This window comes from Ambystoma mexicanum, chromosome 1q (genome assembly GCF_040938575.1).
Source record: "Ambystoma mexicanum isolate Mex_15411 chromosome 1q, UKY_AmexF1_1, whole genome shotgun sequence".
Classification (NCBI taxonomy): Eukaryota; Metazoa; Chordata; class Amphibia; order Caudata; family Ambystomatidae; genus Ambystoma; species Ambystoma mexicanum.
The window spans coordinates 606150817-606163041 of NC_090922.1; the positions used below are offsets into that span (position 1 = coordinate 606150817).

The 12225-nt window shown below is 45.4% G+C and overlaps 1 protein-coding gene across 1 annotated transcript in view; it reads left to right on the plus strand.

Moving 5' to 3' along the window:
• Window positions 1–12225, plus strand: part of PAPPA2 (pappalysin 2) — a 1097660-nt gene that overhangs the window by 594032 nt on the left and 491403 nt on the right. The gene's annotated exons all lie outside the window — the stretch shown is intronic.

A 12225-nucleotide genomic window follows, 5' to 3' on the forward strand; every position in this document is an offset into this window, starting at 1 on the left:
TGGGAGAGATGAAGGCCTCTGGTACTAGGGCTCCTGAGGTTATGCTCAGGAGTTTCTCTTTCCCAGCGAACCTCATGTCTATCCGCCCCTGCTTCCTGTTGCAATGCAAGAGCCTGCGCTTTCAGTTCCTCAGTTAAGGCCTTACTAGACTCTATCAGTCTCTCCTGCATGGCTACCTGTTGCTGGTGCCTATCATTGTGCTGACAGAGAGCCTCATTTTCTCTCTGTGCATCCTGATTGGTCCTGGAGTACTGGGCCAGTCTCTGCTGCAGGAGGGTTACCTCCTGAGCTGTGTCCCTATTGGCCTGCTCCTTTCTTGCCAGAGCATCCTCCACCCTCCTGGTGTTCTCTAACAAGTTCTGGTGTTCTTTTTGGAGGTCACCCAGTCCCTGGAGGGCCAGATGATTTTCTTCCATTTTCCTTTTTAAGTGGCAAACTTCCTGGCCTAAGGTATCCCTTTCCTGACTAAGAGCCTGCATCTGTGCTGCCAGGTCGTCCCTTTGCCTTTGGAAGGCACCAGCTTTCTGGCGCTCCTGATCAAACTCTGCCTGGGTATCCAGGTCTTTCAGAATCAATGTATTGCTTTCCTCTTTCCCTCTGTCTAATCGAATTTGCAGGGTGGCTACCTGCTCTGTGCATGCCCTGTTGAAGTCCGGTTGTTGCTCCAGCTTTTTCTGGCTCTGCAGAAGGGATTCCAAACCTTCTTGGTACTCCTTCTGCAAGGCCAGAAATCTGGTATCCTGGTCAGCCTTTTCCTGTTGCAGTCTATCCATGTCCTCTTTTATTTCAATGATATACTGCCTGCTTTCATTTTCTGACTCTTGGCTCCTCTGCAGCCTCTGCTCAGAAGAGACCAGGTCAGATTGGGCCTTCTCTAACGCCATCTGTTGCCTATTTGCCAGATCATGGCCTTCAGCACATTTATTCTGTATGACTCCCATATACAGGTACAAGTATGCCGCTATCCTGGCAATCTTGTTATGTTCCTCTTTGGCTTTGGGGGCCATATATAGTTCACTCGGGGCCACATGTAGGGAACCCTGATCTCTCCATATATCTGACCATGTTTCAGGGACCTGTTGCGCGATTGCCTGCAAATAGACCGTTTGGTCCTGATGAGTCCACTCACCTCTCACAAATAGCTTATGTAAGAGGTGCTCCCTCGCTATTTTCATGTCTACCAAGGTCGTCATTCTAAAAATTGGTTTCCGTCCTGACTTACAAAACAGACCTTTCCCTTAGAGCGTCCTTTTGAGGAGTGCTTTACAGCGTAACACAGCGTGGTGATCCGAACGGATGTATGTATCTTGTCAGTTAGCACACTGTATTAATCTGCACAAGTGATAGATCTAACCCAGAATATCCCGGCTCGAGCCCCCACTTTGTAAGAGGATTCAATTCAACACTACAGCTAAGTCAATGCCTAGTCTGGGATACTGAATGGAAACCCTTATTGATATATCTTTATGTCCAGTTCATGAGTTCTGGATGACTACCCCTATATAACACCCCTCTCTTAGAATCCCCCTGACCCCACTGAGCCAAGAAGTAGTGCTGTTTTGCAAGTTTAAAAGGTTTATTTGAGAAATAAAACAAAATATAGATACCACGCTTTTATAATAAATTAATAATCGATATCGCCCTTATAAATATAATGTTAATCAACAATGGGTAATCTGACACTAGCACACTTCTTTATAATCAATGAGGAGTTGGTGTAGGATGGATAAGGCAGCGAAAATACTTTTATGGTTTCAAATGGATGCAATGTTGAATGAAAATGCAGTACAGAAACTAACTAATATAGTTTCACAAGATATCATATGTTCACTTTTCCCCTGGTGGCAATTCACCCCCCCCCCTATATGCAATGCAAGGAGATGGAAGTAACACAAACAATTCTCAGGAATGCAATCAAATACAATACGAAATTCAATTCCCACACTAGCAAGCTTAGAGAAAACAGGTATGAGTTTTAAAACACAGGCCCAAGTGCTTTGAATGTGGTGGCAATGAAGTGAGAAATATGCTGAAAATGCTTTTAATTCCCTTTAGGAGGTTCAGGGTGAGTGAGAGATACTTGGGATGAGCTCAGGCTCACTTTAGCAATGATTCAGGGATGGTTATTAAGAGGCAAATACATTTTTAGCAAAGGAAAGCAAAAAGCTGCTATCTTTTTACAGGTAAAGAAATCAGGCCAAATCGCAAATCGCAGCAAAATTCGCGAGTGCGTGAATTGTGATTATGGCAAAAGAATAAGGAGCAAGTCGGTTCTAGGTTTGTTGGAAAGCTGAGATTCTAAGCTTTCAGAGGAAAGTTAAACCAAGTTCCTACGACAAACGGTTCCAGAGATATGAACGTTTTTGTAAAGGTCGTTTTTCGGATTTAAAGTAACTCAAATTGGCAGGTGACAGCTTTGAAAATGACAGGTGACACGATTTATAGGAGACAGTTCTAATCAGATTAAAATAGTTGGATTAAATTATTTTAACTAAGAGCTTATTTCTGTCACAATCTGATCTAAGTACTCACTCCTAGCTTTGAAAGGACTGGACCTCGCCACGGATCGGGTCAGGATTGGCTGCGGTTCCCTCCCCACGGACAGTCTCTGTGCGCAGCGCCTGGGTCAGCTCCGCTCTGCTGGGTCTGTCAGGCACCGGTTCTGCTCACCGCGTCTGTGTCAGCACCCCGGATACAGCGGCCTGTGGTTCTCTGGATCTCTGGTCTGCTTTCTGGGTGTCTCTGCTTTCTCTGGGTACAGCACTGCTTCTGGATCTTTCTGGCGCAGGCTTTCAGGCCAGAATCAACAGCTCAGCCCGGCTGTGAATAGTCACCAAATGATTTTGAGGCCTGCTGAAGAGAACTCAGCTTGTGGGTTAGGCCTGTTCTTTACAAATTCTGAAGTAAAGTCTTGGTCTCTGAAGATTGATGGATTGAAGTCTGAAGTCTCCCGGCAGAGCGTCCCGCGGAAAGTGAAAAAGGGATCCCCACTTGGCCTGCACTGTCTGCTTTTATGTGTTTTGAAATGGGTGAAAAAATGGGTGTGTGCCTGGGCCTAGCTAAGCCTGCCCCTCTCTACTTGTCATTGGCCCAATTTTCCCCTCTCCCATGATTGGGGGAACTGAGTTGTGAGTCAGAGTGATGAGGTAGATTTTATGGCCAGAGGGCCCTCCCCTGTCATCTTTACACACAAATCTATATTTGATCTATATTTGATCCAAATACATCTTTCCCAACTACACAGTTGTTTTTACATCACCTACACACATCATATATCACATGAGGTAGGCACTGTTCTGACTGAAATGGCAACTTATTTTCGATTTTAGTGGGTTATGCAACATTGGTTTTTCATTAAAAATTATACACATATACACGGCCTGTCCATACATACTCCAGTAAATTCCCATGTCTCTAGCTTAAACACAGAGTCTGTAGTATCAATAAATAGCGGGGTTTTGCCCCAGAACATCACACAAATTGGAGTTTGGGCTTGAATTGTGGGCAAAGTTTTCATTTTAAGGATCCCCAAATTTCACATTTCTGTCATATGGTTACCAAGAGTTATCAGTATTTTTGTAAAATATATATTTGCTTTCAATTCAAAGTACTGCAGTGTTTGAGTCCGCCCCCAAAGTTTGGGGATGACAGTGATCACATGTCTCTCCTGGCTGGCAGATCTTTGTTGACAGGAAACAGTCAAAATCACCATATCTATTCAAGGGAAAAGGTCTTTTGTGTAGGCTCCAGCAAGCTGAGGTCAACAGACCAGGGGGCCACTTTGCATTTGGTTATTATGACCATGTGATATCCTGGGCTTTCTTAGGTGAGAAGGTTTCCCAGCCTTTTGGCCTGTTAATCAAATCAGATCTCTGGGAACAGCAGGTGGTTAGATCTTCCATTACCCGACAAGCTTTGAAGTCCCAATTGTCACAGAAGGCTGATTAGCTTCTGAAGTAGCAGTTCTCCTGTCAGAGTTTAGCCCGCTAGCGCCGCCTTGAGTCCAAAGCGGGTACTGCATGCATTTTTTTGAGTTGTCTTGAACTACTGCATTTCAATAGAGTGGTCTTTTGCTTGATAGTATAGGACCCTTGCTTAACATTGTTTTAATGGCATCCTCACAGTAGAGTGGTGATGTGGAACCCCCCACAAGAAGGTTGTATCTTTGAAGTGGTCTCGTGCCAACTGCGCAGTTCTCCTACTCTGGCGTGAATGTGGGCGGCGATAGCTCATCCCCACATCCACCCAGTCTATTGATTTAGTTTGTTCTGGGATAGAATAATGGGCGGCGACAGCTCATCCCCACATCTACCCAGTCTATTGATTTAGTTTGTTCTGGGATAGAATAATGGGCGGCGACAGCTCATCCCCACATCTACCCAGTCTATTGATTCAACATGGGTCAAAACCCATGACATACCACAACCAGTCTTTCGGCCTACCAGGCATTTAGACTTCACAGGCTAGGGGTCTGCACCCATCCTATACATTACCATAGTTGCCCTAGGCCTACGGTTCTGAGGAACTTAATGTTGAGCTCATGCTCTCCATTTCCCCTTGTATCTACGCGCCCAGACTACAATCACCCCATACCTGTAACCTCTTCCAAAGGTGCAATCAATAATATCCCCCTGGGGCCCTCACCACTCTCAATCAACACTCAGCCCACACTACTGGTTCTCAAATCTCTCCCCCGAATCATTCAACCACGCCAGTTTCTCTGGGAGTCCCTTACCATCCGCCCACTGCATCCACTGTCATTCATCTAACAAAGAACTGCACCCCTGGCCCCCTCAAATGCGCCCTCATAAATACACAATCACTCACTGTTCATGCCTCTGAGATATACAACCTCCTCTCTAATCACAATCTTGACTTGCTAGCCATTACTGAGTCCTGGCTCCATGAAGCAGCAGGTCCTGCCATTTCACTAGCTCTCCCAGCAGGCTATACCATCCACCGACAAGACAGACAGCAAATGAAAGGTGGCGGAGTAGCTATTATTATCAAAGAAGCTCTATCCCTCAGAATAGTCAACCTCCCCTTTAGAAGGAAACGCTGACACCATATCTGCTAAATTATCCATCTCCCTGAATTGCACCATCACTATTCATATTATCTACGGGCCCCCAGGCCCGCCTTCAGACTGTCAAGGCAATCTACTCCACCTAATTGGGGATAATCTCAAGACTCCTACCACAAGCATTCTATTAGGCAACTTTAACCTCGGGCTCAAGGACCCTAAAGGCAAAGCAGCTAAAGCACTGGCTAAAGATCTGAAGGATGTGGGGTTTGTGCAAAGAATCACCAACCCCACCCACTGCTAAGCTTGTACCTTAGACTGGGTGGCTGACCACAATTTCTGCATTACTCTCAGTTCTAACACCCCTTCCCTTGGACTGACCACCACCTCATGCAATTCACCATTCTGAGAACCGCTACCACAGAAACACTCACTTCTGCACCACCAGTGTTGGCTAAAAGTGCACATAAACTTTCCAAAGACAACCTCTTACCCTTCCTTGAAGCCCCTGCTTTTAAACCTACTTTCTCCAATGACCCTGCTTTGCTAGCAGATGAATACAATGACATCCTCAAACAAGCAATCGACTGCATCGCCCCACTAGAACAAAAAAAAGCAAAAAACCTATGCATGTTAATTACTGCTACACAGCAGAACTTCAGGCCTTACATATCCTTAAATTCAATGCATTGACCAAATGACAAACTAAGCCCAGTGACTCATTGAAGGATGAATTCAAAAAGTTGTCTGCCCAATATAAAAATGCCATTACCCAAGCCAAGGCAAACTTTTTCAACACTAGAATAGCAAACGCCAAGTCACATTCAAAGGAAATGTTCGCTATATTCAGAGACTTAGTCACTCCTATAAGAGCTGAAATGACATTGTTAAAGTTGAAGCATTGTATTCTAGTATTCAAACTGCCATGCTAAAAAAATAGAACTTCTGCAGAACAAAATACGAGCTCACCATGAAGCCCTGCCCAAGTCCGACATTCCACAGTCACCCACCAAGAATACTACTTTCCAAGACAATGGGCCTCATTACACGGACGGCGGTAAGGGTTAACGGTCACCGTTAATGGTACCGGTGACCGTTAACCCTTACCGCCTTACTACGAGGTCCCTTTGCGGGTTGGAGACTTTAACGCCTGCTTTTTGCAGGCGTTAAAAACCAACCCGCAAAGGGACCAGGGAGCTAATTACGGTACTGCAATTTGCGGTGCTGTAATTAGCACCTTCCCCATTCCCATTATGCCCTATGGGGCAAAAATGGGAATGGGGAAGGGCAATGGGGGAAGGGGGAATTACCACCCCACCAACCTTGGAATAGGGCGGTAATTCCCCTTTCCTCCAAGGCGGTGCCGGTATTTTACCGGCATGGACCAAGGCCCAGTGGCCTCTTTTCCTTCAGAGATGTAACTGAAAGTGAAGTACTAGACCTCCTCAAACACTTAATTCTGTCCATTTGCAAAGGTAACTTCTGCCCAGCCAATATCATTAAGGAATGTCCTGACTCCCTTGCACCTTTCTTAACAGCCTTCATTAATGCTTCTTTCGCATCCGGCTCTGTCCTGTCCTGTCTTAAGAAAGCCTGGGTGCGCCCTCTCCTAAAATAAACCTCACTAGAATCTGCCCTTCTCGACCATAAAAACCAAATAATTGACATCATGGACGAAGGCAAACCAGCACATCTCCTCCTTCTGGATCTCTCTGCTGCATCTGATCTTGTGGACCACAAGACTCTCAGTAGACAGCTCACCAACGCAGCACAATTCTCCCCAGCAGCCACTACTTGGATTACTTCCTTCCTTGAAGGGAGAGTGATGAAGGTCTTCTCCAACCAGGAGTGTGCAGCACCAACTACTATCCATTGCGGTGTCCCCCAGGGTTCCTGCACGGCACCAGCTCTGTAAATCTATTCATCAAGCCTCTTTTTGACAACATGGACACTCCGTATAGCATACACAAACTATGCCGATGACACACCGGTCCTCATACCACTTATGTGCTCTTATTACCAAGATGCTAATTCCCTCCACAAATTCTACGCCTCCATTCAAGCATGTATGGCGGCAAACGGGCTTTTTCTCAATGGAGACAAAACTGAGATTCTCATAGTCGTCCCCAAAGAAATTATCAGCAAACTCAGTAAACAATATAATGACTTCACCATTGATAATACAATCATCCCTGTCTCGGCATCAGTAAAGACTCTAGGTGTGTACTTAGACTCCACACTCTTGATGTCACGCCTCTGAGTCTTTCACAACTAAACTAATAAACGCAGTTAAACCCTATCCGTGCAACCAAAACTACCTCTCAATTGCTAGAGCCACCACTGGGGCAATATTGGACTGTTCTAATGTCCTTCTAACTGGCACCTCGGCTCAAAACTTGAGTAAACTTCAAGTCATTCAAAATAATGCTCTCAGAGCTGCATTAAACATCCCTAAAAGAAACCACATATCGCAGATCAGGCGTGCGGCTAATTGGCTCCCTATTAAAGACCGGATTACTTTTAAGACTCTAGCCCTTCTTCATAAGTGTTTGGCACTCACAGCCCCCACTTACCTGTCAGAGAAAATTGTAAGAACCACTTTTTCTTGACGAAGAAAACTCACCACGGCAATCAGTTGCACATTCCTACCTTTAAAAGGGCCAAAGCATGCGGACACAGATTCCCTTACATTGCTCCTAAACTATAAACTGCCTTACCAAACACCCTTAGGACTGAGACCTCACACTTGCCCTTTCGGAAAACACTGAAAACTATTTTCTTTAACTAATCCACTCGGCCTACATCTATCAGTGGCCCTCTCTCTTCTTCTACAGATCCTCTCCTTCCAGTCCTCTGTAACATCATCACTTATTTCTTTCTCTTTCTTCTCTTCGTTCCTTGTGTTTTTATCATTGTTCTCTTACTTTATGATACCTCACTGCTAGCAGGTTCTCTGTAACCACGAACCACAGTCAGGTTGTTGTCTATCTGTTTTCCCTTGTTTTTCCCCTCCCCACTGCTGTTTTATCTTGCAACTAAGTAAACCTTTTTGTAACAGCGCCATGATGCCCGTGGGCTGCCTGTGCGCTATATAAATGTAAAAAATAAATAAATACGGCATCATATGGGACTCAATGCCAAGGTCTTCTGGACACAACTTTAAATTTTTGCAAAAATGGCTGATCCGCCACCTAATTCCTTATTCTGTGATTTAAATTTGGCTATGCAAGATCAGTCTGTTGGCTCAATCTACCAGTTTAAGGACGGGATGCCCTCACTCGTACTCAAAATAGATTAGAATGAGTTGATTGCAAATCCACCCAAAACAAAACATACATTGGGCCTCATTACGACCCTGGCGGAGTGGGTTTACGCCAGCGGTATTCGCGGCGGACCCGTCCGCCCTACTACGAGTTCCCGTAGCGCCATGGAGCGTTTTCCGCCTGGTTTTTCCGGGCGGAGAAATCCATGGCGCTACGGGACCTTGTTGTTAATTACGCCACCGTATTTTACGGTGGCGTAATTAACGCCTTCCCCACTCCCATTATACCCTATGGGGCAAAAATGGGAATGGGGAAGGGTAAAATGGGGAATGGGGATTTACTGCCCCGCCAAGGTCGGAATGGGGCGGTAAATCCGCCAACCCCCATGGCGCTATCGGCAGCTTTCCGCCGTGCTCCATGGTGCATATTGCACCACGATTTCCGCCAGGGTCGTAATGAGGCCCATTGTATTCTGCAGATTGGAGTGATACAATTGCAAAATTGGAAACTTACAAATTATCTAAAGAAAATGCAAAATTTTCAAGGAGAAGCAATCAGTTACCTAAATATTTCTATTTGTTTCCATGTGCTAAATCTCCTTATGTCTATCTACGTTTCAAGTTAAATGTAGTTCTTACAGTGCCATATTTGAGTTCTAGGAATGCCTGGAAGCATGGCAGTCCATTTTGCAGAAAGGGCCTCATCACGAATTTGGCGGTAACCCTTAAATGTGGCGGTAATGCTATTACCGCTGCAATTAAGGGTCCGCCAAATCACAGCTTTGGCGGATTTCCCCCCAGCTCTGAGTTGGGGGCAAATCCGCTGCATTTCTGCCGATTGTCAGTGCTATTACCGCCGGCGGGAAAACCGCTAGCAGTAATAGCATGAAAATTCCCCATTGGGCCCAATGGGGAATGGGAACTTACTGTTCCGCCAAACCCATGATCCGGCACTAATAGCGCCAGGGGGGTTTGTCGGTAGGGCTAATAGCCCCAGCGGTAATACCGCCACGGTTAGCGCTCAACTCATGATGAAGCCCACAAGGAACAGAAACCCTGAAACATTTGATTATTTTTTTGTACAGCTGTTAATGATCTGAGGAGGCTATATTTTAGCAGAGTTGTCCATTTATTTTTTGAGTCAGCAGGAGAATCGCTGTGGTCATTATTAATGGTTGGAGACAGTGGGCCTCATTACGAGGTAGGAGGTAAGGGATTACCGGCACCAGTAAGAGTGACGGTGCCGGTAATCCCTTACCTCCATATTCCGAAGTCCCTTAGCGGGTCCCTTCCATAATGCCTGGTCTGACCAGGTGTTAAGGACGGGACCCACTAAGGGACTTCAGAGCTAATAACGGTGCTGCAAATTGCAGTACCGTTATTAGCTACTTCCCCATTCCCATTGAGCCCTATGGGGGCTCAAATTGGAATGGGGAATGGTTCTCAGAATGGGGACTTACCGGGTCCTCCAAGGTTGGAATGACCCGGTAAGTACCCATTCCGAGAACCCGGACCCGGTATGCGGTAAGGGGGTAGCCATGGTGCTAATAGCACCATGGCTACCTACTACCTCGTAATGAGGCCCAGTGTGTTTCTATAACAATAGCGTTGTATAGCTTCCAAACAAGAAATGTGAGCGGATGAATATTCAAATTTAAGCACTTTACTTAGCTTTGCCCTTTGGCAAAGAGCACTTTATTAGATGGAGCTGGCAGACTTTGTGCCTAATTCACAGAGCATTTTTCAATGGGATTGTGCCATTATAAAAGGCTTCTGTGAATCAGGCCGTTTGTCTTTTTATGGAATGTTTTAATGTTGAACAACGCTACTGGGATTTGATGTTTTGTGACAGTTTTAGGATGTGATAACAATTGTTTCATTGGTTAACTATGTGTGATTGTATTGCATGTTTGTTGATTGTTGCTGTGAAAGGTTTTAATTACAAACCATATCACAAAAACAAAAACAAAAAACAAAAAAAATGTGCTGTTAGGTTCAATGTTGTACCTTCTCGCTGGCTGTTGATGCCCTTGTTAGAGTGGGGTTGCATTCTTTGTTGTTCATGACTGTCTAGGTCCTTGGCAGTGTGGTGCTGGGCTCTGTGTGGTTCCTTCTCATTGGTTGTCTAGACCCTTGGTAGACTGGGTTTGGGTTCTATGTGATTCCTTCGGACTGGCTATTTATGACCTTGATAGAGTGAGGCTGGGTCATATGTGACCCCTTACCACTGCTTTCCATGCCCAGTGGGGTCTGCATTAAACATCCACATGCACCTATTTGGCTTTTCACAGATAATTCCTACATTGTACACATTTGTTTCCTGGGATTTTTTCTGCTCCAGACGGATCATGACTGTGTTCTACGAGGTTCCTTTCAAAATGTTCTGTAGGCGGATCCCCGTGGGGTGGCAGATACTGCCTCTGTGCGGTGCTCATTTTGTAGTTGGATTAGAATGTTGGATTCAAATGCATTATTTAAGCAATGGAACCCGAGGAGGGGTGCATTGACATTGAAGGGCTTTAACATATCACCAGGGGCATTACCCAACTGGTAATGGCCCCCTCTGAGGGTTCTATTGCTATTAGTACCCCGGCACGTCGTACCGGGGTACTAAAAGCATTTTCTTAAGTTGTGAAATGGCGTGGAAACCGTTTTGCAACTCCAGAAAAAAGGAAAATAAAATGACCGCCAGGGATCATGGGGATGGGACTACATATAATCCCTTCTCCCTTTCCATGGCACCCATGAAAACAATAGATGAAAAAGTAAACACACAAAATGGCCACCGTGCAATAGGGAGAAGGGACTACATGCCAGCCAGGGAAGAAAAGCAAACAACTCTGAGGGGCTCGCGCTCCCAACAGGGCACAGCAGGTAAGTCTTTCCTGGCAGGGTAACGACCGCCAGGGCCAATCAGGTTAATTGTTACAATCTGATTGACCCTCGCCGGGTACTAATTGCGTGTCTGCCGCAAAGTTTAGGTGTCATTTGCAGTTTGCCGCTTATACTAGACAAGTTTTGAAATTAGAAGACTCTAGACCCCACTGCTACTGCAAGACAGGTTTAATAGAAACATTTCATTTTGTTGATACCTGTTTTGTGCTATCTCCAGCGCTTTCTCAAGTCTACATCAAAGAATCCCTGCCAAAAGCCCTCTTTTATATCGCACTGGTAACCTTGCTCATTTATGCTTAACACAGCCCATAGCCTCGAGAGGGAGTGCACTTCAGAAGCATATAACAATTGTCAGCTTTTAACTATTACACCTGCCTTGTGCAAGTCCTGAGGTGTGGAGTCTTCTCATTTCAACCTCCTTTAAACGCTGTTGTTGTTGAAGTCTGAGCGGGACTGTATGTATTCCATGGAGTTCTATCCCATGGGTTGTTGTTCTTACAGGCAGATTAGATCTGCAGTGTATACAGGAGTGCATACAGCAACCGTCTGAAATGTACTATATGTGATTCCTGCTCATGGGATATTGTTGAACCTGACAGAGCGGCTCTGCATTCTACTGTATGTGAATCTTTCTCATGAGATATTTCTGCTCCAGGCAGCAGGGCTCTGCATTGTACAGTATTTGATTCTTTCTCATGAGATATTGTTGAACCTGGCAGAGCGGCTCTGCATTCTACTGTAAGTGATTCTTTCCCATGGGGTATTGTTGCTCCAGTCTGAGAGACTCTGCATTCTACTGTATGTGATTCTTTCCCATGGGGTATTGTTGCTCCAGTCTGAGAGGCTCTGCATTGTACTGTATGTGATTCTTTCCCATGGGGTATTGTTGCTCCAGTCTGAGAGGCTCTGCATTCTACTGTATGTGATTCTTTCTCGCGGGATGCTGTTGCTCCAGTCTGAGAGGCTCTGCATTCTACTGTATGTGATTCTTTCCCATGGGGTATTGTTGCTCCAGTCTGAGAGGCTCTGCATTCTACTGTATGTG